This window comes from Bubalus bubalis, chromosome 8 (assembly GCF_019923935.1).
Source record: "Bubalus bubalis isolate 160015118507 breed Murrah chromosome 8, NDDB_SH_1, whole genome shotgun sequence".
In the NCBI taxonomy this organism is placed as follows: Eukaryota; Metazoa; Chordata; class Mammalia; order Artiodactyla; family Bovidae; genus Bubalus; species Bubalus bubalis.
The window spans coordinates 114,192,548-114,218,319 of NC_059164.1; the positions used below are offsets into that span (position 1 = coordinate 114,192,548).

At 39.4% G+C, this 25,772-nt stretch overlaps 1 protein-coding gene across 17 annotated transcripts in view; it reads right to left on the bottom strand.

Annotated features, from left to right (window-relative positions):
* KMT2C (lysine methyltransferase 2C) overlaps positions 1-25,772 on the bottom strand; it is a 262,120-nt gene that overhangs the window by 122,009 nt on the left and 114,339 nt on the right. The window lies entirely within an intron of this gene.

The window sequence follows — 25,772 nt, forward strand, 5'->3', positions numbered from 1 at the left end:
GCAAGAACACTGGAGTGGGTTGCCATTTCCTCCTCCAATGCGTGAAAGTGAAGTCGTCCAGTCGTATCTGACTCTTAGCGACCCCATGGACTGCAGCCTACCAGGCTCCTCCATCCATGGGATTTTCCAGGCAAGAGTACTGGAGTGGGGTGCCATTGCCTTCTCCGGAGAATAAGCTAATGAGTGGCAACTACATTGTTAAAGGCACACATACAAATCTGCATACTTCATTGCAGAACTCAGTTTCATGTTTCCTTAAAAAGTTGGAGATGTGAAGAAAAATAAAGTCCTCTGACTTTCTGCTTTCCCCATTGCAATCTGCCTCTACTCTCTTGCAAGTGGTAAAATCAAAGAAATGTCTCAAACAAACAGCAGAGGAACTCTAGGGCATGTGAAATGTGTTAAGAAGTCAGTATAATTATCCACTGCACCAATGTACTTACTCAGCTTTCCTTAAGAATAATCAATGAACATCCTCATCCTCCCAAGCCCACTTTGGGCATCAGGAGTCTGCTGGGTGGCCTGCATCACACAGTATAAAATCTCCCTCTGCATGTAGGAGATGCTTACTTGCCATATGCTTCCGTTTCAGCATTTATATGCTATTGCATGGTAATTGCTTATTGGTCTTTTTTCACCTTGGTCCAAGATCCTTGAGTAGAGCAAGCAGATTGTACTATCTTTGTATTCTTAGCACCATGAATACTGCCTGACATAGAAAGGCACTAACAAACTGATGTTCATATTTATGTATACTAAATGAACTACATTTTTGGTAATAGCAGAGCTGAAATAACTGAAGCCAAATGAAACAATATATGGTAAAAATGAGCCTCATGTAATATGGTAAAATTGCTAACATTACCATGGATATCTTCACATGCTAATATACTGATTCTATATTCTGCTAGTCAATTAGAGAATACAATAGGTTTTAAGTTATAAATAATTTCAATGTCTTGCACGTAAATCTACGTGAGATATCACATACCATCAAACTCTTGCTTGTAACCATCAACCCACTGCACTAAATGAATGTAAGAAAGCTAACTGCTTCTTGGTGTGTTTTCTACACATTTTGGCGGCAGGCAACAAGATAGCTACAGCTTCTAAGTAACTTACGCGTGCACGCTCAGTGGCTCAGTTGTGTCCTGCTCTTTGAGACCCCATGGACGAGAGCCAACTAGGCTCTTCTTTAAATAGAATTTTCCAGGCAAGAAAACTAGAGTGGGTTGCCGTTTCCTACTCTAGGGGATCTTCTAGCCCAGGAATTGAACCCCATCTCCAGCATTGGCAGGAGGATTCTTTACCACTCAGTCACCTGGGAAGCCCAAAGAACTCAAACACTAGCTGCATTTGTGACATTTAACTTATACTTAATGTCCTCAAGTTCAGAGACTAACCACACATTTCAGCTGTCCTTTTGTACTCAAAGGTATCACTGCACTTAAAAAAAACTGAAGAAATAAAGTATAATAATCAGCTTTTTCCAAACTAAATATATCTTTATGTCATTCCCTCCAATGGTATCTAAACATGTTAGTTATATTAACAGAACCCAGAATTAAAGACATATATGGTATCTGGGTAATCTGAGTATCCTTGAGTCACGCTGCAAAGGCCAAGATAATGCTGAAGGAGGAAAGTGGATGTATACATCCAGTCAACCACTGAAAATCTTTTATTAACTCATTAACATCACAAAATAAGTCTGCTAAACTGTTAAAATCTAGAATCTCCATTATTTTTATAGTACATGGTGAGTTGTACAGAAGCCTTGTGCTCTAAAAATAATTTTGGCAAATAAAATATAATGACTTTGATTTAACTGCATAAGGAAACAAAATAATTTAAATTGATTCTTTTCCGATTGTATCATTTTAGAAACGTTAATGTGTTCTCTTAATCATATTTGCAATGGAAAATATTACATGACATTAGCTAAACTACCATGTGAAGATATGGAATGTATCCAACATACTAACTTATAAATACATACAAAGATATCAGGGAATAAAGGAAGAGAAATAAAGTACTAGCTGCATTTAACTGAATACTTCAAACCCATCTGTTGTAACAGCACAGCTAATGAAAGACATTTGGCATTGAAAGATAATATATACTTTCTATATGGACTGTAATGTATCTTTTTGAATCAAATAAATGCATCTGTAAAATTGTAGAAAATGTCAAAGAATAAATTTCCAAAAGGAACTTGTCTAAACATCAGCACCCTCATATACTACATGTCAGAAATCAAATTATAAGCTAACAAGTTATAAACAATTACAAAGTGAATTAACATCTAGTGAGAAGAAGATAAGGTAAATAGCTCTTAAATGGCTTATCAACTAAACAATTTATTTTACTCAATATTTAAAATTCCTGAATAATTTTTTCTACTTTTTTAATCATTAAAAAAAGAGAGAAGGAGACAGAGAGATAAAAAGAAAAGTGTTATAATATCTTTTGACATTTGTCCAAGAACATATCCAAGAAAAAACTCTCAATGACAGTTCATATTACAAGAGTTCTCCCCTGTAAGAAAAGAGTCTAAGGAACTCCCAAAACTTTAATTTCACTAAATAAAAATAAGGCTCTTCCCAAATAAATTTATACTATCCAACAAAATACAATCAGCAAAATTTCAGAAATTAAAGATGATTATGAAGCACTAACAAAAATGGATAACAAAAAAAAGGATATTTCAAAGCTCGTTCAATTAATTATCATGTGTTTATTCTATATCAACTGCGGTAATTGTCTACGTGCTCTAAGAAGTATAAAATCCTACTAGTTTTCAACACACCAAACTGTTTTTCAGTTCAGTTCAGTTACTCAGTCGTGTTCGACTCTTTGCGACCCCACAGAGTGCAGCACGCCAGGCTTCCCTGTTCACCACCAACTCCCAGAGCTTGCTCAAACTCATGTCCATTGAGTCGATGATGCCATCTGACCATCTCATCCTGTGTCCCCTTCTCCTCCAGCCTTTGATCTTTCCCAGCATCAGGGTTTTTTCCTGTCAGTCAGTTCTTCCCTTCAAGTGGTCTAAGTATTGGAGTTTTAGCTTCAGCATCAGTCCTTCCAATGAATATTTAGGACTGATTTCCTTTAGGAAAGACTGATTAGATCTCCTTGCAGTCCAAGGGACTCTCAAGAGTCTTCTCCAACACCACAGTTCAAAAGCATCAATTCTTCAGCACTCAGCTTTCCTTATAGTCCAAATACACATCCATACATGACTACTGGAAAAACCATAGCTTTGACTAGATGGACCTTTGTTGCCAAAGTAATGTCTCTGCTTTTTTAATATGCTGTTTAGATTGATCACTGCTTTTCTTCTAAGGAAGAAAACTGCTTATAACCTTTACCAAATTTTCTTCTTATTAGTCAACTAGGATTCTCCCAGAATGCAGTCAGCAATAAAAAATGAAGACAGAAAGTAAGAAAAAAAAACAAAACAGACATGTGAAACTGATCAGAATGGTCCAATGTCTGTCTATTACAAAGTACCAGAAGAGAGAATGGAACAATTATGGTCAAAGTACTCTAGAAAATTTATGATAATATCTAACATCAGAGGTAACATTGATTAAACATACTTTCCATTTAATGGATGAGGAAGCTGAAAGACAAGAGCCAATTTTTTTCTGTTCCACTGTTATCTGTATCACTACAAAAAACACCTGCCCGAACAAAGACCAGCTTCTGATTAAGATGTCTTACACCTAGAAACACTGGTAAAATTTTTAAGATAAAGAGAAAATCTTAGTAGCTCCACCAAGAAGAAAACAAGGCATTTACAAAGGAAGGAGAATCAGGCATTGCTTTTCACTGGCAATATTAAACACAAAAACAAAAAGCAGTATCTTTCAAAGTCTACAAAAAAATTATTTGAACCTAAAATTTTAATACCTGCGACATTACCGTAAAATTTAGATAATAAATGTAAATAGGATAAAGTCCATATTAAAAAATAGCAACTTTTAAAAAAAGTAATTTTATGTATTTATTTGGCTGTACTGAGTCTTGGTTACCACTCGGGGTTTTCTCTAGCTGTGGAGAGCATGAGCTTCCACAGAAGAATGTTGCTATTCGTTGAGGTGTGGGGGCTTCTCCTCACAGTGGCTTCTCTGGTAGTGGGGCACAGGCTGTTCAGTCGCTGGGTTCTTGGGCTCTAGAACACAGGCTCAGTAGCTGTGGTGCACCAGCTTATTTGCTCCAAGGCATGTGGGATCTTTTTGGATCAGAGATCAAATCTGTGTCTCCTGAACTGGCAGGTGGATTCTTTACCACTGAGCCACCAGGGAAACCCCAAAAATAGCAACTTTCAAAATGTGCAAAAGATACTTTATATACACGAGTGCACACACTTATTATAGACATAAATACACACAAAGCTTTTATTTATGTGTAGAAATATATATACACACAATGTGAATGAGGCACAGTAACACAAGATATTCAAAGATAATGAGCTAGGGGCAAACAGCAGACAATTGCTATCAAAACACAAGCAGGTTTAGCAACTATTGATCATAAAAATAGGGTTCAAATCAAAAGCAGTGAGCAGGGCAAAGATAAAGTTCACATTAAATGAGTCTAATGTTAGACTGAAAATCTCAACAGAAGAATAAAGTCATTAAAGTTCACATGCCCAATGAATTTCCTTAATAAAGCTAACTTCAACTTTAAAAAAAAGTTTTAATACTACAATAAAAATTTGTTTACAAAAAACAGTAAAGCTAAATAGAAATATATAAATAGACTGGATTTAATACAGCTCTCAGAAATCAAGATAATTTATTCAGTTCAGTTCAGTCACGCAGTAGTGTCCGACTCTTTGCAACCCCATGAATTGCAGCATGCCAGGCCTCCTTGTCCATCATGATCTCCCGGAGTTCACTCAAACTCACGTCCATCAAGTCAGTGATGCCATCCAGCCATCTCATCCTGTGTCGTCCCCTTCTCCTCCTGCCCCCAATCCCTCCCAGCATCAGAGTCTTTTCCAATGAGTCAACTCTTCACATGAGGTGGCCAAAGTACTAGAGTTTCAGCTTTAGCATCATTCCTTCCAAAGAACACCCAGGGCTGATCTCCTTCAGAATGGACTGGTTGGATCTCCTTGCAGTCCAAGGGACTCTCAAGAGTCTTCTCCAACACCACAGTTCAAAAGCATCAATTCTTCGGCGCTCAGGTTTCTTCACGGTCCAAGTCTCACATCCATACATGACCACTGGAGAAACTATAGCCTTGACTAGACGGACCTTTGTTGGCAAAGTAATGTCTCTGCTTTTCAACATGCTATCTAGGTTGGTCATAACTTTTCTTCCAAGGAGTAAGCGTCTTTTAATTTCATGGCTGCAATCACCATCTGCAGTGATTTTGGAGCCCAGAAAAATAAAGTCTGACACTGTTTCCACTGTTTCCCCATCTATTTCCCATGAAGTGATGGGACCAGATGCCATGATCTTTGTTTTCTGAATATTGAGCTTTAAGCCAACTTTTTCACTCTCCTCTTTCACCTTCATCAAGAGGCTTTTTAGTTCCTCTTCACTTTCTGCCATAAGGGTGCTGTCATCTGAGTATCTAAGGTTATTGATATTTCTCCCGGCAATCTTGATTCCAGCTTGTGTTTCATCCAGACCAGCATTTCTCATGATGTACTCTGCATATAAGTTAAATAAACACAGTGACAATATACAGCCTTGAAGTACTCCTTTTCCTATTTGGAACCAGTCTGTTGTTCCATGTCCAGTTCTAACTATTGCTTCCTGACCTGCATACAGGTTACTCAAGAGCCAGGTCAGGTGGTCTGGTATTCCCATCTCTTGAAGAATTTTCCACAGTTTATTGTGATCCACACAGTCAAAGACTTTGGCATAGTCAATAAAGCAGAAATAGATGTTTTTCTGGAACTGCCTTGCCTTTTCCATGATCCAGCGGATGTTGGCAATTTGTTCTCTGGTTCCTCTACCTTTTCTAAAACCAGCTTGAACATCTGGAAGTTCACGGTTCACGTTTTGCTGAAGCCTGGCTTGGAGAATTTTGAGCATTACTTTACTAGCGTGTGGATGAGTGCAATTAACGATGGTCAAATCTAATTCCAATTTACACATAGATAGATCTCCAAATTCCAAAAATAGTAAATATACAATCTATTTAAATGTACACAGAATTCTTTTTAACTCACAATATCAAGGCTTCCCTGGTGACTCAACTGGTAAAGAATCCACCTGCAATGTGGACTTGAACTTGGGTTCAATCCCTGGGTTGAGAAGATCACCTAGAAAAGGGAAAGGCTACCCACTCCAGTATTCTTGCCTGGACAATCCCATGGACTTTACAGTCCATGGGGTCGCAAAGAGTCAGACACAACTGAGCGACTTTCACCTTTACCTTCATATATGGCTATAATAAAATCCAACCAATTCAAAAAATCAGGTATTTCCTAGGTCTTGTTTTTTAAAGCACTTATGTCCTAAACCTAACACATTAATAATTATAAATTCACAATATAAGGATAAACTCCTGAAATCTATTCATCCACTAGAAAAACTGAAAACTTTCTTCAATAGCAGCAGATGGCCTTTAAATCAAAAGAATATATATATTATTTTTGAAGTGATTAAATAAGAAACATGTCAAAATCCTTGAGATATGGCAAATTTAGCTCAGAAATAAAAAATACAGCTTGAAAAAGGCAAAACTCAGGGGACTTCCCTGGAAATCCAGTGGTTAGGACTCTGCCCTTCCACCACAGAAGCACATGTTCAGGGACATAAGATCCCACATGTCACACAGCGTGGGCAAACAGGGAAACCTCAAGACCAAACAAAAATAAGTAAAGCTAGACACCAGAACTAAGCCAGTAAGAATCAGCACATAATACATAGGATGAGCCATCTAAGGAAGTAAACCCACCCTAATACCATGTTCAGGAAGATGATAAATGACATTCACGGGCTTCCCAGGTGGCACTAGTGGTAAAGAACACACCTCCCAATGCAGGAGACACAAGAGACGCGGGTTCGATCCCTGGGTCAGGAAGATCTCTTGGAGTAGGAAATGGCAACTCACTCCAGTATTCTGGCCTGGAAAACACCATGGACAGAGAAGCCTGGCAGGCTACAGTGCATAGGATAGCACAGAGCCGGACACAACGGAAGCAACTTAGCATGCACGCACGCAGTCTAATCACATGATTCCTTAAAAGCACAGATTTTTCTCCAACTGGTAGCAGAAAGGGAAGTCAAAGAAATTCAAAGCAAGTGAAGGATTTCAGCACCACAAGGATGTCTCTGAAGATGAAAGAAGCCACATACAAAGACCAGAGAGTGCCCCGAGGAGCTGAAAGGAACCCCAGGCAAATGGCCAAGAAAGAAATGGGGACCTTGGTCCTAAGACTGCACAGAACTGAACTCTGACCCCATGAGCTAAGTGAGCTTAAAAGAGGATTCCTCCTAAACCTCTGGACAAACACCCAGCCTGATAGATCTCTTATTTTGAGCCCTGTGGGATCCTACACAAAAAGCACTGTTGAGCCGGCCCAAACTTCTCATCTACAAGTGGGTGCTGTTTTACACCATTAAACTTATGGTCACTTTTATACAGCAACAGATAACAGTATTCCAAGGCCCTCCATGATTTAGTCTCTGCCAAGCAAATATTTTAAAAAAAATTTTTTGTCATGATACTTAATATTACCCAATGTCTTCCTTACTCAATGCTATGAAGTAAACAGGGTTGTTGTTGTTCAATTGCTAAGTCATGTCTGACTCTTTGTGACCCCATGAACTGCAGCCCGCCAGGCTTCCCTGTCCTCCACTCTCTCCAGGAGTTTGCTCAGATTCATGACCATTGAGTCGCTGCTGCTATCCAATCATCTCATCCTCTGTTGCCCCCTTCTTCTCCTGTCCTCAATCTTTCCCAGCATCAGGGCCTTTTCCAATGGGTTGGCTTTTCACATCAGGCAGCTAAAGTACTGGAACTTCAGCTTCAGCATCACTCCTTCCTATGAATAATCAGGGTTGATTTCCTTTAGGACTGACTGGTTTAATCTCCTTGCTGTCCAAGGGACTCTCAAAAGTCCTTTCCAGCAGCACAATTTGAAAGCATCAATTCTCCGATGCTCAGCCTTCTTTATGGTCCAGCCTCTCACATCCATACATGACTACTGGAAAAAACATAGTTTTGACTACATGGAGAGCAAGGAGATCAAACCAGTCAACCCTAAAGGAAATCAACCCCAAATATTCATTGGAAGGACTGATGCTGAAGCGCCAATACTTTGGCTACCTGATGCGAACAGTTGACTCACAGGAAAAGACCCTGATGCTGGAAAAGGTAAGAGGGCAGGAGGAGAAGTGGGCAACAGAGGATGAGATGGTTGGATGGCATTACTGACTCAATGGACATGAGTTTGCGCAAACTCCAGGAGACAAATGAACGACAGGGAAGCCTGGTGGCCTGCAGTTTATGGTGTCGCAAAGAGTCAGACAAGTCGTGCTAACTGAACAATAACCTTTGTCAGCAAACTGATGTTCTGCTTTTTTAATACACTGTCTAGGTTTGTCATAGCTTTCCTCCCAAGGCGCAAGCGTCTTTTAATTTCATAGCTGCAGTCACCGTCCACAGTAAACAGGGTAAATGTTTTAAACTCCATCTTCAACATATAGAAGCAAAACCTCAGAGGCTATCCTAAGGCAAGCATTCCTGAGCCCACAAATGTGCCCTCTCCCTACTGGGTCAAGACTACAGTGAATTTTCGGGTGGACAGAAGCACTCACAAATCAGAAGCCTTAAACCAAGAGTCCTCTAACATCTATAAACTTTAATCTATAGTTCCCTAACAGCTTTAACCAAAAATAAAAACATGAATAAATCTGACTCCATTAAACTTTTATATGGTAAACACATACACATCTTAGAGAAAATGACAAAAAAAAAAAACACCCTGAATTTTAATTACAAATTTCTAGTATCCTGAATATACAAAACTTAAAGATTATAAAAATGAAAGCAACTTCAAAACAAACAATGACACTTTATACACACCAATAATTTAGAGAAGACAGAAAATTGGCCAATAAAACACATAACATACAGGATGAAGTGAGCAACTATGCCAAGCATTTAACAAATATTACCTTATTTAACAACCACCATTTTAGGTAGGTACCATGACTTTTTATTTTTATAAATGAAGAGCAGAAGTCAAATTCCTTGCCCACGCTCACAATGCCATGAAGAGGAACTGAACTTGAGGAATTCACAAATAGTTACATATGGGTAAGTAACGCAAATCCCACTAACCTAACCCCAGAACATAATAAATACTTTGTCTCGTTTACATGATGACTCTCACTCATAAGAAAAGAAGAAGAAAAGAAGAAAATTTAAATTAGAATGCCATTAAATGTTAATCCTTGGTGCCTAACAAAAGTAGCATACTGGAATGTTCACAAAACACAAGTCGTAACAGTCCCAGACTAGAAAGCCCCACAAACGCCCAATAAGAAAAATGGAGATAAATTATGTTTTTTTTCACAACAGAATACTATACAACAATGACAATAAACGAATAATATTACAAACAATAATTTGAGTGAATCTCACAAGTATAATGGCGTGTAAAAAAAAGACACCAGGCATGCTGCAGCCCATGGGGATGCAAAGAGGGACATGACTGAGCAACTGAACAGCAACAACAACTCTACGTCGCTTCAGTCGTGTCCGACTCTGTGCAGCCCCAGGGACTGAGCCCGCCAGGCTGCTCTGTCGATGGGATTCTCCAGGCAAGAATACTGGAGTGGGTTGACATGCCCTCCTCCAGGGGATCTTTCTGACCCAGGGATCGAATCCTCTTCTCTTATGTCTCCAGCACTGGTAGCAGGGTTCTTTACCACTAGCGCCGCCTGCAGGCGCCATTGTATCAGCACAAAAACAGGCAAGACTCATCTATGCTGTAGGCAGTGATAACAGAGCTCAGCTTGGAGGAGTTGCAAGCAGTGATCCGAAGGCAGCATGAAAACAAATTTCAGTGTTGCCACCTGTCTCACAAACAGAGTAGTGGCAGCGTAGACTTCCATTACTCTCCACTGACAAGTAAGAGCCACTGGAAAAAATTACTTTCACAGAAGTGTGATCAGTAAAAACATTAATGCCATCAACTAAAATGCTTATAGCAACTGACTATGTATTAACATAGTATTTACCTAATCATAGCAAATAACTCAAAATATCTTCTATACTAGTAGTAGGCTCAAAAGATGAATATATTAAATCTCATTTCAGATTACTAGTTTTGAATGTGTAATACGAGTATAGTTATTTCAGAGTTTTTTTAGATTGATACACAAATAAACAACTTACCTTTTTCTTATACCTTTTTTAGGTAGAGGAGCTATTAATCAAAGTTAAAAGTTACAATTATAGGTTGGACAGGGGAATAAAAAAATTTTAAATGTTACAACAAGCTAATGGACTGAATTTAAACATATCAATATGAATTCACGTTTTTTAAAATATATATCTTTTTGTATGTGTGTGTGGCTTACTTCTGACCAACAGTCAAGATAATTCAAGACAATCATAGTCTTAGAATTATGCTGGAACAACTAAATATCCACGTTGGAAACAAAGAACCTTAAACCTTAGCTTATATTCTCACTATCACACATGCAATTTAACTATAAAATGAATAAATAACCTTAAGGTTACTTTAGAATTGGAGAAGAAAATGGCAACCCACTCCAATGTTCTTGCCTGAAAAATCCCACGGACAGAGGAGCCTGGCAGGGTACATTCCGTGGGGTTGCAAGAGTCAAGACACATCTCAGGGACTAAACAATAACCACCACCTTGGAATATGCAGGAAAACTTGGACTATTTCTAATATAAGGCATAATGAGCATAATCATAAGACAAAATGACAAATAACAAACCATCAAAATTAGACACTCAGCTCTTTCAAAAAATACTTAAAAAGGAAAACAAGTCACAGATTCAACAAAAATATTTGCAAAATACACTTCTAATGAATGTCTTCTACGGCAACAATATAAAGAACTCTTATAACTCAAAAGTAAGAAGACAAATCAACTGGAAAATGGGGGAGTCTGGAACAAAAGATCTGAACAGACACCTCACTAAAGATGTGTTCTACTTCCTTCACTTCAGTTCAGTCGCGTCCGACTCTTTGTGACCCCATGAACCACAGCATGCAAGGCCTCCCTGTCCATCACCAACTCCCAGAGTTTACCCAAACCCATGTCCATCGAGTCGATGATGCCATCCAACCACCTCATCCTCTGTCATCCCTTCCTCCTCCTGCCCTCAATCTTTCCCAGCATCAGGGTCTTTTCCAATGAGTCGGTTCTTCGCATCAGGTGGCCAAAGTATTGGAGTTTCAGCCTCAACATCAGCCCTTCCAATGAACACCCAGGACTGATCTCCTTTAGCATGAACTGGCTGGATTTCCTTGCAGTCCAAAGGACTCTCAAGAGTCTTCTCCAACACCACAGTTCAAAAGCATCAATTCTTCGGCGCTCAGCTTCCTTTATAGTACAATTCTCACATCCATACATGACCACTAGAAAAACCATAGCCTTGACTAGACAGACCTTTGTTGGCAAAGTAATGTCTCTGCTTTTTAATATGCTGTCTAGGTTGGTCATCACTTTTCTTCCAAGGAGTAAGCGTCTTTTAATTAATCCTGGCTTGGAGAATTTTAAGCATTACTTTACCAGCATGTGAGATGAGTGCAATTGTGTGGTAGTTTGAGCAGTCTTTGGCATTGCCTTTCTTTGGGACTGGAATGAAAACTGACCTTTTCCAGTCCTGTGGCCACTGCTGAGTTTTCCAAATTTGCTGGCATATTGAGTGTAGCACTTGCACAGCATCATCTTTCAGGATTTGAAATAGCTCAATTGGAATTCCATCACCTCCACTAGCTTTGTTCATAGTGATGCTTCCTAAGGCCCACTTGACTTCACGTTCCAGGATGTCTGGCTGTAGGTGAGTAATCACACCATCGTGATTATCTGGGTCGTGAAGATCTTTTTTGTACAGTTCTTCTGTGTATTCTTGCCACCTCTTCTTAATATCCAGAAATGCAAAATCCTCAAGCCCACAATGAAGTATCACTATACACCAACCAACCAAAATGGCTGAAACTTAGAAATACCAACAATGCCCAGTGGTGGTAATAATGCAGAACATGTTACATATGTGTTCACAGCCACTGCATAAATATAAGAGCACCAAACAGGAAGAAATCTCTCAGCTGGTGAATGGATGAATCCCCAAACAGCTATGCTAAGTACAAAAGACAGAAAAGATTTCTGGATGATTCCATTTACAAATCAGTCTGGAGAAGGCAGAAAAAGTGAAAACAAAAAAACCAAAAAAAAAACAAAAAAAAAAACTTCAGGAAGAGAAACAGATCTAATTATGAGTGCCCGGGAGCTGGAGAAGTGGGAGGGGACTGACGTGGAAGGGTCATGAGTGAACTTTGTAGGGTAAAGGAAATAGTCTGTATCTTGACTATGATGGTAGTTACATACACTGTACTTATTTCTTGAAATATGTTCAACGGTATGCTTGGAAGGAGTAAGTTATATTGTATATAAAATATACTTTAATCAAAGAATGACTCACTCAGGGGGGAAAAAAAAGGCAATTTATTTATTGGGTAAGGGCAAACAGGCCAGTATCAGAATAACTTTCTTGGAAGCAAAATTTGTAAAATCTCAGTAACATACAAAATCTATATACTTGAAGTCACTTGTGAACAACCAAGCCTGTAATGGCAGGACATTAGATTCCTGACAAGAAAGAACATCACAGGCTAAGGTCCATATTTAAAGGGGTTTCAGCTAAGGCCATTTCCTAGTGTGCATGGAAGGGGCAGAGTGGTACCAGATCTCAAACTGACAGCATCAGTCTTACTGGGGTGAGAAGACAGGAAGAGATCAACAATGACGGAAAGGATGGAACTTGAGAGGAAGCCTTGCAGGGTGGAAGCCACAGCGAAGCGAGTCCCCCAGACTCTCAAAGCCACCGAGACGAAGCAAGTCCCCCAGACTCTCAAAGCCACCGAGATCGTGTTCACAGAGAGACTCTGCGCAGTTCGGGGAGAGTCACAGCTGAGCTGTGAGCTGAAGGGACTGAGGGAGACTGCTGATGTGCTGGCTGCTGAGATGATGGAGTTTGGACTGTTAAGGCCAGCAATAATCAAAGTCTCCCAAAAAAGAAAAAAACAAAAATGATACTTACAGACAAAAAAAAGAGGAAAACGGGACTCGCAAAGAAAAAAAGTATGTATCCAATAGCAAATGACAAGATAAACAGAAGAGTTTAGAGCAGCTACTGGAAATATGTTCAACAACATACAGGAAAAAGCTGGTCATAACCAGCAGTAGAACAAGAGAAGATATGAAAGTTACACAGTGAAACCCCACAGAGATTCCTGCACATAGGAATTTAGATAAAAATTTCAGTGGATGTGCTTAACAAAGAGAATGGAAATGACAGAAGAAATAGTCACTGACCTTGAAAACAAAGTGTTCGTCCCTTTGGAGGAAGAAACTGTAAAATTACTGAAAAATTAACACGGCCTCAGTAACCTATGTCAATATTCAACACGATCAAATGTATTGACACACACGTAATGAGAGCTGAAGAGAAGAGAGAAAATGGGACCAAAAACAGAATACAAAGAGGCCAAACTTTTCACATAATTGGTGGGAAAAAAAACTTACAATTTTCAGAAGCTCAACAAACCCCACGCAGGAAGAATACAGAGAAAATCACCCCCAGGCACAGCATGCTGACTGCTGAAACCAGAAAGCCCTGGAAGTACTCTGAGGTGCTCTGAGGCTGGATTTTCCTTGTGTTCTTCAACCAAACCAGCATACTTTAACACGCTGAACGCAGAAGCCCACAGGAGAATTCAGCTCTCTTCTGTTACTGTACACATTGGTGTTTCAAAACGAGAGCATAAAGGTATCCTGAGAGCAAAAAGTTTGAGAACACTGTATCATAATGGTATATAAACAGAAACGAAACTGTTGGGTCATAAAATAGGGGGCTCTTCAACTTTACCAGATAATTACAATGTTTTCCCAAATGACTGCTCCAATTTTCATTCTCACTAGCAGAGTTTGAGAGTACGGGCCAAACCAGACTAACACTTGCTGCTGCTAAGTTGCTTCAGTCGTGTCCGACTCTGTGCGACCCCATAGACGGCAGCCCACCAGGCTCCCCTGTCCCTGGGATTTTCCAGGCAAGAACACTGGAGTGGGTTGCCATTTCCTTCTCCAATGCATGAAAGGAAAAGTGAAAGTGAAGTCGCTCAGTCATGTCCGGCTCTGTGCGACCCCATGGACTGCAGCCCACCAGGCTCCTCCATCCATGGGATTTCCAGGCGAGAGTACTGGAGTGGGGTGCCATTGCCTTCTCCAACACTTGCTACATTCAGACTTAATTTCTGCTGATCTTATAGGTATGGAATACTATCTTAGGGCAGCTTCAATTTGCATTTCATGATTGCTAACGGGATCGTGCATCTTTTCAAAAACTTACTGGACATTTGGATTGTTGTTGTTTAGTCGCTATGTCGTGTCCAACTCTCTTCGACCTCATGGACTATATAGCCCATCAAGCTCCTCTGTCCATGGGATTTCCCAGGCAAGAATACTGGAGTGAGTTGCCATTTCCTTCTCCAGGGGATCTTCCTGACCCAGGGATCGAACCTGCATCTTTTGCACTGGCAGGAACATTCTTTACAACTGAGCCACATGTCCCCTCCCTCTTGAACATCCCTCCCACTCCCAACCCCATCCCACACCTTCCATGCCACCCAGTTTTTTTCTTATTCTGAGGAATCAGCAAACCTTTCTCAAAAGGGCCAAACAATAAATATTTTATGCTTTGTAGGACAAAGGCAAAATTAAGAATAGTAGACAAGTATTTCTCTACCAAGAGAGAAAATAAATTTCTACAAATTTTAAATAACTAGTAATTATTCAAAATATGATCATAATTGAATATAATTGAGGGGGTAATGTAAGCCTAATAATGAGAAGAATGGATCTGAAGAGAGGATAACACTTCATTTAATATCCCTGGTGGCTCAGAGGTTAAAGCATCTGCCTCTAATGTGGGAGATCTGGGTTTGATCCCTGGGTCGGGGAGATCCCCTGGAGAAGGAAATGGCAACCCACTCCAGTATTCTTGCCTGGAGAATCCCATGGATGGAGAAGCCTGGTGGGCTACAGTCCACGGGGTCGCAGAGAGTCGGACACGACTGAGCAACTTCACTTTCACTTTCCAAAGCTGTAACTAAAAGGATTGTAAATATTCATCTGTTCATTCTGATACACAATGAAATTTATATATCCATCTTTGAAAAAATCTTCCACACAGACGTACGGCCACATACTGATACCAATCCATAAGCATATAATTTCCTTTGGGCATATTCATTTTTGCAAGGTACTTAAAATTTTTTATTAGTCTTGATGTTTGCTTTTAGCATGTAATTATATTTCAATTAAAGCACAGGTTGAAGCCTCTCAATTACATAAGTAAATGGATTCTGAAATATGGACATTTCCTTTGTATTTGCCTCAAGACCCAAAAACTGCTATTGGAACTCTAGTTTGAGCTTGGAAGATATTTCTGTATCAAACTTCTGTGTGTGAATGTAGATTCTGGTTTTCACTTTAAATTTTGATGGCATGAAAAGTGTATAGAGCAGCTCGACATAACCTGTGATTCAAACACTGGTTGCTGTACAAATAAATTTATCACGGTGTAGGTTTCACATGAAAGCAGTGCCCTGCCTTGTAATTTTAGGCTGAGTTCACTAGGAAGCATTACCAAGTCTCCAACAGAAGTTAACTTCCACATCCATTAAGTATTTGGAGGGCAATCTTTTTCAGAAAAATTTAATCACAACCCCCAAATTTTAAAAATTGCAATAAAACATTACCACTGCTCAGTCATCAAATTGCTACACTGTAAGAAAATTCAGTCCATTCAGCTTTGATTTCCAACAAAAACTCCTAGCATTGAGATGGTGACATCCTCAAGAGCAAATGAAACTCACCAATGACACTGTAAGTTTAATAACCTGGACAGATTTAACTATTTTCTGTAAAGTGCCTCCTGACAAATGAATACAATAAATAAACATAGGCTTTTAAACACCTTTATGTTTCAACGAGTTTCGCAAATTTGTCAAACTAAGGCTTTTTTATGCTCCATGCTTATTTTTACCAATATTTATTGCACACATCTTAGCAGATTCCACTTCATGTTATACTGAAACCATTGTTTCAACTTCTTTGAAAATATTTTCATGCAGACTATTCATAAAGACTAATTTTTCAGTCACTTAAATGAGCAGTGGCTGCTGAAATAAACAACTGAGCAGTACCACAACATCTCTTGACTCATCAAGAGCCTATAAAAACCACTAGAAATCATTTGCCTTGTTTTTTAAATGATTATTAACTGATATTACCCAAAGTGTCCTCAACTTTTAAAACAACTATTCTTACTGAAAGGCTAACGGTCCAAAGTTTATTTTCTGTGCACGCATTTCTTTAACTGCTGTAGTCAAACATGATTTAATTAACTTCTACTGAAAAATGGCTTTCCTTACTTGGCTAACAAATGAGCCACTCAGAAATTTACCTTTAGTTACAACTCATTTTCATCCTTCACTTTTGAAAAGGATCTGTGCCGTGACTGCATGCATGCGACCCCACAGACTATAAACCCATCAGGCTCCTCTGTCCATGGGACTTTTCAGGCAAGAACATTGGAGTGGGTTGCCATTTCCTCCTCCAGGGGATCTAAAACAGTTCATTTTAACTTACTCTTTTTTCTGCTCACTGCTTTCCTATGAGTTGGGATTAGCATGGTATGTGCTCAATCAGGTTAATATTGACATACACTGTATTTTTTTCAGCACAGCTATAGTGTCTCAGCATAATAAATATAATACTTTGCCATCCAATTTGGTATCAACTGAATCCACTCCACTAATGCCTCAAAAGCACTATTACTGAGGTCCATTCTTCTCGTTTCCTCTTCTTTAACATGAAAGGCATGCAGTAGTAAAAGAGAGAAGATCCCAAGAGAACATGTGGCAATGCAAAGGTGATGAGTTACGACTGGGTCTGTGTGGCCTGCGGCCTGCCCACAGCAATGCAGGCGTAAGTGGTCGCCGCGGCAAAGGCGTGACTGCCGCTGTAGAGCAACAGGAGTCACAGACCATGTGCACAATAAACAAGTCTGTGTTCCAATAAACCTTATTTATGGATACTGTAGTTTGAATTTCATATCATTTTCATGTGTGATGAAATACACTCTTTTTAAATTTTTTTAACATTTTAAAATAAAACCTATCCGGGCTTCTGGACTATATACACAGATGGTGGGCTGGATCTGACCATGAAGACATATACATAATATGCTGACCTCGAATGTAGGCTTCAAGGGTCCCAAATGAAAGTCTATAACGTTAATGGCCCCTAAACCCTAACTTTTTGTCTTCCCAGCTCTACAGACGGCCAGAAACTCTCTTGACATGATCCTCCCCTCTGGGCTCTCTCTCACTCCCTCCAGTCCTCACCTCACTTCTCTAATACCTTTAAATGTTTTTTTGAAAACAGATTTTATGCAGCTTTTCCAGTTATTCACAGTGGTAGGACTGTTCTACTACAAGTTTCTCTGCTACAGGTAGAGATGAAGGTAAGACATGCCTGACCAGCTACCAAGACTTACTACCAAGCTTCTGTAACCGTAACAGTATGGTGGTACTGTCACTGGGATAAAGAATATAAACTAAAATACAGAGCTTAGAAACAATCCATACATTTACTGAACATTTGCTAGCTGACAGAAGTAATCTTTCAAATGAGGGGGAAAACAAAGAGGTTTCAATACATGAGGTAGTAACAACTGGCTCTCCTTATGTGAGAAAATGAAGTTGGATGCTTATATCGCACAATATATAAAAAACATCGCTAGGGCAAAACTATAGAAATGAACTTTTGAAATACATTTTTCAGGGATATATTAGAAATTATCCCAATTGTATATTAATTATATTAACTCTATATTAATTCTAATTATATATTAGGAACTGTTTTTTATCAGGAAAAAAAAACTTCATTATTCAAAATTCAAAACATTCTAAAAGGTACACAAGGAAGTCACTTTGTGTAGAGTCAGGTGGGGTAAATTCCCTAGAGGCAAACAATTTTGCCCATTTCCTGTGTAGCCTTCAAATATTCTATGCACATTGTAATTCATGATATTCTCCACCCACCCCCAGGTTTTACAAAGGAACTCTTTGTAACATCCAGGAATACTACCACTTACCTCAGCGTAAAGGTAATTATATCAAACTTAATTAAAACTAAAAAGAATGATTAAAAACAAAATATGATTTTTACTAAGAGAAACACTAAGGCCAAGAACATTTTCACTAAATGGGCCTTCCAAATTTAACTATGTGTAACCGAATAGGAACATCAAACTCTTAATAGCTCTGTAACAGAAATTTCTAGTTTCCTGTTAGCTTCCACCCAACTTAAATTCTAAATAAATGGTAAGAATCAAGTTGGCAGGGCGAATGAAAACAAACCCACTGATTTTTATACTTAGGTGTACCTAAAGCTTTCTGTCGTCAAACTTTCCACTGTCCTGCTATAGCAGATTCTGCACTTGGTACAGCATTCTGAGTCCATAACTGATCCTGAGTCCTCCTCACAGCCTTGCACTTTAGAATGAAGACAGCATATAACTTCTTATTGTGCAAAATGAAAAAACTAGGTGCTGCTAAGTCACTTCAGTCGTGTCCAACTCTGTGTGACCCCATAGACGGCAGCCCACCAGGCTCTCCCGTCCCTGGGATTCTCCAGGTAAGAACACTGGAGTGGGCTGCCATTTCCTTGCAGACAGGTAGAACTGCCTGGTGAGGGTGTCACTTGACATTAGCTAACAATGTCAGACACAGAAGAAGAAGTCAAGATTTCTGATCCTACCCCATTCAATACAGCAAGTATGGTTTATTTAGAAAAACATGCTATACTTTTAGGAAACTTTATCATACCAAAAAAAAACCCACATGTGAAATCAATGGCCATACCCCCTGAAATCTATTCAGTCATTCTTAGCACCCTTTCCACAACTCGTAGGTACTCTACGTGACAGCCATCTCTTCCTCCTCGGAACACGGCCAAAAGGGTCGATCGTCCTTCTGTCCTCTTGCTGAACATTCTCCATCGGCAGCTTGATTTGCTCTCACGGCTAGCTAGGAACGCAGTCTAAGATTCCAACCCTGACACAGTTCCAAAGACGTTTCATGGGATTTAAGACTCATTACAGTCAAACTCCTAATTTTCCCATATACTCACACTTGAAACTATGGAGATATTTTGCAACTCCTCCACTAATTCAAAACATAACTCATTCCATCTCTACAACAATTCTATTTTCATATTTCACATATAATACCTAAATTCAGAAACTCACACTTGCTGGCCTTTAATCACTACAGCAATCCTAAGTATTTCTGTGTTCAAATAAATGTCTTCAAACTTAACTACAGACAGCTGAAAGGTTCAGACCTGTTAAAGCGGCTCTTCTTATTAAGAAACTTCATTAATTAAATTCCTCATGTGGAATGTGAAGTTAAGAACATTTTCCATTTCTCACTACTCCCCACCATACTTATTACCTAGTCATGCTCATGTGTGACATTCTTTCATAGTCCACATATCCCCAAATTTAAGATGATCCTTTGACAATCCACACTAGACTATACTACAAATCTACAATAATCAAAACGGTCCTGGCACAAAAACAGACTGATCAATGGAAGAAAATAGAGAGCCCACATAATTATGGTCTATTAATCTAAGAAGAGGAAGCAAGAATACACAATGGAGAAAAGACAGTCTCTTCAGTAAGTGGTACTGGGAAAACTGGACATGTAAAAGAAGGCTATTAGAACAACTTCCTCATACCATATGCAAAAATAAACTCAAAGTGAATTAGAGACTTAAATGCAAGATCTGAAGCAATAAAACTTCTAGAAGAGAAGATAAGCAAAACACTCTTTGACATCAGTTACAGCAATATTTCTTCTGGATCTGTCTCCTGAGGCAAAAGAAATAAAAGCAAAAAATAAATAAATGGGACCTAATTGTAACTTTTACACAGTAAAGGAAACCATCAACAAAACGAAAAGATAACCTACTGAATGGGAGAACATTTGCAAACAGTGTGACAGATAAGGGGTCAAAATCCAAAATTTATAAAAAGCTCATACAAAATATCAAAAATAAAGACTTCAATTTAAAAAATGGGCAGAAGACTAGAACAAACACTTTTCCAAAGAAGACATACAGACGGCCAACAGGCACATAAAATGTTGAACATCAAACACCTGTAAAAATAGTTATTATTGAAAAATCTTCCAATAACAAATAGACGACCCTTTGTCGAGATTTCCTATGTCAATCTATTGACGCTTAACCCATACTCTAAAACCATCTAAAGTATTTGCTACTTTTACTAACACCCATTCCACCTTCTTCCTTCGAAGGCTCTCAGTTTTGTTCAGCGATGGCCTCTTCCAAGCAGCAATGACCTTTAGAGAGGTAGGTACCATCCCCTGCCCCAGAAGAGAATCACAATCTAACCAAATGGTGGTTGTCCCAACACTTGTATTAGTTACTGGTTTAAAGCAATTGATGGGAACTAATTCTAATTCTAGCTAATGAGTTGTTAGGAGAAACCTGCTACAGTAGAGAAAAGCATATGGAAAGGATTTCCCTGAATTAAAAAGGAAAAGCTTTTTTTTTTTTTTTTTTTTTTTCATTTTTTAATTAAAAAAAAAAAAAAGTTATAATGAGGATATGACCCTAAGAGCTCCTGCTCACCATGTTTTGATTATGAGAGAAACTGAACCAAGGAAAAGACCAACACATTGTGTGTACACAACGTAAAGACAGTAAGAACCTGGTGTCATGAAGCCAGTGAGCCACTCATCACCCTAACTGCTCATTTCCTACGGTGAAAATCCATCACTCATCAAGGTAAAACTCAACAATGTCTGACATCCAAACGGAGACCACCAGGCACACGAAGAAGCAGGGAAACATGATCTATGCCGATAACAATCTTGAAAACTGACCCCAAATGGACAGAGATGTTAACATTACCAGACAAGGACATTAAAACAGCTCTTATAAGCATATTGAATATGTTCAAAAAGCTAAGCGGAGACATGGAAGGCATAAAAAGGTCCAAGTCAAACGTCATAAAATAAAAATACCTAGGATGAAATTACACTGGATATTATAACAGCATATTAGAAACTCCAGAGGAAAATATTAGTGAACTCAACAATAGTAACGATTACTGACTCAACAACAGTAACAAGAACAATTCAATCAAAGAACAGGCAGAGGAGGTGACTAACCTCACCTTCCCAGAGAGACACACAGGTGGCCTACGGCACATGAAAAGACACACAATGTCACTAATCATTTGGCAAATGCAAATCCAGACTGTAGTGAGCTATCACCTCACTAAAATGGCTATTATCAAAAAGGCAAGAAAAAACAAGTGTTGTCAACGATGTGACAAAAGGAGAACCCTCCTACACCGCTGGCAGGAATGTCAACTGGTGCAGTCACTATGAACAACAGTACGGACATTCCGCAAAAAATTAAGAGTAAAACAATGTATGATCCAGCTGTTCCACTTAGCAATATAAAAACATAAATTCAAAGAGATATATGCATCCATGTGTTTATTGCATTATTTACAGTAGAAAGATACAGAATCAACCTAAGTGCCCGTAAGTGGATGCATGAATAAAGAAGATGTGGTGTATATACCTGCAACAGAACACTACTTAGCCACTTTTTTAAGATTCTTTTTATGTGACTATCTTTATAGTCGTTTACTGAATTTGTTACATTGTTTCTGCTTCATGGTTTGGTTTTTTTGCCCCCAAGGCATATGGGGAGTTTAGCTCCCCAACTAGGGATCAAACTCACAATCTCTACATCAGAAGGTGAAGTCTTAACCATTGAACTACCAGGGAAGTCCCTAAGTCACTTAATAAAAAAAAGAAAAGAAAGAAATCGTGTCATTTGTGACAACAAGAAAGAACTGCCAAAGACTTTCTAACCATAATGATAACTATAGATTCACAGATCCCCAAAACTGCGACAAACCCTAAGAAACACGAAGAAAATTACACTAAGGAATAACATTATCAAATTGTCCAAAATCAGTGATCAGATCAGATCAGTCGCTCAGTCGTGTCCAACTCTTTTCGACCCCATGAATCGCAGCACGCCAGGCCTCCCTATCCATCACGATCTCCCGGAGTTCACCCAAACTCATGTGCATCGAGTCGGTGATGCCGTCCAACCATCTCATCCTCTGTTGTCCCCTTCTCCTCCTGCCCCCAATCCCTCCCAGCATCAGGGTCTTTTCCAATGAGTCAACTCTTCCCATGAGGTGGCCAAAGTATTGGGAGTTTCAGCTTCAGCATCAGTCCTTCCAATGAACACCCAAGACTGATTTCCTTTAGAATGGACTGGTTGGATCACCTTGCAGTCCAAAGGACTCTCAAGAGTCTTCTCCAACACCACAGTTCAAAAGCATCAATTCTTCGGCGCTCAGCTTTCTTCACAGTCCAACTCTCACATCCATACATGACCACAAGAAAAACCATAGCCTTGACTAGACGGACCTTTGTTGGCAAAGTAATGTCTCTGCTTTATAATATGCTATCTAGGTTGGTCATAACTTTCCTTCCAAGGAGTAAGCATCTTTTAATTTCATGGCTGCAGTCACCATCTGCAGTGATCTTGGAGCCCCAAAAAATAAAGCATAGAACAAAAACAAGGATGACACCAGCCTATGCCATCCTGTGTCAGAAACGACATAAGCAAGAAGAGTGAATCACCACATCTTTAAAGTACTGGGATGAAAAGTCACCTAGATTTCTGAACTTGGCAAACATGCGTTTCAAAGGAAAACAGAAGCACTTTGGAAATAAAAATGCTGAAAGAATCTATCACCTTGCAGACCTGCCCCGCAAGAAATGTTAAAGGACTTCTTCAGGCAGAAAGAAAATGATATGTGGGTCGACACCAAGGAATGAAGAGACTAGCACTGGTAAATAACTAAGATGGTAAGGAATCTGCCTGCAATGCAGGAGACATGGGTTTCATCCCTGGGTCGGGCTCTGGAGAAAGAAATGGTAACCCACTCCAGTATTCTTGCCTGGAGAATTCCATGGGCAGAGGAGCCTGGAGGGCTACAGCTCGTGGGGTCACAAAGAGTCAGACTGAGCGACTAACAACACAATACAATATAATATTGGTAAATACACAGGTAAGTATATTTTAAAATCTTTTTATCATTTAATTCTCTTTAAAAGATACGTTTACTCAAAAAAGAGCAGTATCTTAAGGAGTTTATAACATGTCAAAGTCACATGTATGACAACAGCACAAAGTGCAGCAGAGAGAGTGGAAGGGAGTGAAAGCACAGTTTTATGATACACACAGCTACATAATACCTAATTCAGGGCGGGCTGCGTAAGTGAAAGGCGCATACTAGAAACCTTAAAGGAATCAATACAACAACAAGGCTTACAGACATACATCGAAGAGAGTGCACATTCAATTCCAGACCACCAAAGTAAAGCAAGTGACACAAACTCTGTTTCCCAGTGCACATAAAAGTTATACTTATACTATACTGTTAAGTGTCCAATGGCATTCTGTCTAAAATGAAAAAAATGTACATACCTTAATTTAAAAGTGCTTTACTGCTAAAAGGTGCTAACCATCATCTCTGCTTTAAGCAAGTCATAATCTTTTTGCTGGTGGAGGGTCTTGTCTTGACGTTCAGTGGCTGGTATCTGATCAGGGTGGTGGTTGCCGAAGGTTGGGATGATTACGGAGATTTTTTCAAGATAATAATGAAGTTTGTAAAGTCAACTGACTCTTGCTTCAACCAACAATTTCTCTGCAGCATGCAACACTGTCTGACAGCATTTTACCCATAGTAGAACTTCTTTCAAAATTGGAGTCAATCCTCTCAAATTCTGCTGCTGCTTTGTCAGCTAAATTCATGGAATAGTCTAAATCTTCTGTTGTCATTCCAACAGTCTTCACAGCATCTTCACCAGGAGTAGATTCACTCTCAAGAAACCACTCTCTTTGCTCATCCATCAGAAGCAACTTATCTGCTTGAGTCTTATCGCAAGACTGCAGCATCTCAGTCACATCTTCAGGCTCCACTTCCAATTCTGGTTCTCTTGCCGTGTCCACCACATCTGCAGTTACTTCCTCTGCTGAGGTCCTACGGCCCTCAAAGTCATCCACGAGGGCTGGAATCAATTCTTCCCAACTCCTGTTAAGTCATCATGGCATCTAGAATGGTGAGTCCTTTCCAGAAAGTCAAGTGACTTTGCCCAGATCCATCAGAAGACTCACCACCCATGGCAGGTATAGCGTTATGAAACTTATTTTCTCAAATAATAAGCCTTGAAAGAGAGAATTACTCATTGATCCATGGGCTGCAGAATAGCTGTGTTCACCAGCATGAGAACATTAATCTCCTTATACATCTCCATCAGAGCTCCTGGGTGACCTGCTGAACTGTCAATGAACAGTAGTATTTTCAAAGAACACTTTCTTTCTCTGAACACTAGATACTAACAGTGGGCTTAAAATATTCAGTAAACCATATTGTAAACGGAGGCGCTATCATCCATAAATATTGATGCATTTATACAGCGTAGGCAGAGTAGATTCAGCATAATTCTAAAGGGATCTAGGATTTTTTTTTAATCGTAAATGAGCACTGGCTTCAAGTGAAAGCCATCTGTTGCACTACCCTAAACAATAGAGTCAGTCTGTCTTTCAAAGGTTTGAAGCCAAGTACTGACTTCTCCTCTCTAGCTATGCAAGTCCTTGATGGTGTCTTCTTCCAATAGAAGGCTGTTTTGTCTACACTGAAAATCTGTGGTTTACTGTAGCCAACTTCATTATAATTATCTCTCCTTAGATCTTTTGGAAGATCTACAGCTTCTACATCAGCACTGGCTGCTTCATGTTGCACTTTTAAAGTTATCAAGATGGCCTCTTTCCTCAAACCTCATGAACCAACCTCTGCAGCCTCAAGGTGTTTTTCTGCAGCTTTTCCCAGCCTTTGTAGAGTGGAAGAGAGTTAGGGCCTTGCTCTGGATTAGGCTTTGACTTTAGGGAATTCTGTGGCTGAACTGCCCTTCTATCCAGGACACCAAACTTTCTCCATAACAACAGTAAGGCTGTGTTGCGTTTTTATCATCTGTGCCTTCACCGGAGTAGCACTTTTAATTTCCTGAAAGAACTTTTCCTCTGCATTCATAACGTGGCTAACTGTTTGGCACAAGAGGCCTAGCTTTCAGCCCATCTCAGCCTTCCGTGTCTTCCTCACTAAGCCTAATCTCTTCTAGCTTTTGATTTAAAGTGAGACGTTAAGACTCTTCCTTTCGCTTGAGCACTTAAGACACCACTGTAGGGTTATTAATAGGCCTAATTTCAGTATTGTTGTTTCTGAGGTAATAGGGAAACCTGAAGAGAGGGAGAAAGACAGGCGAATGGCTAGTAGTGGGTCAGGGGGAGAGAGAGGAGGGCAGAACTAGATTCCATGTGCCACAACTACAGATCCCA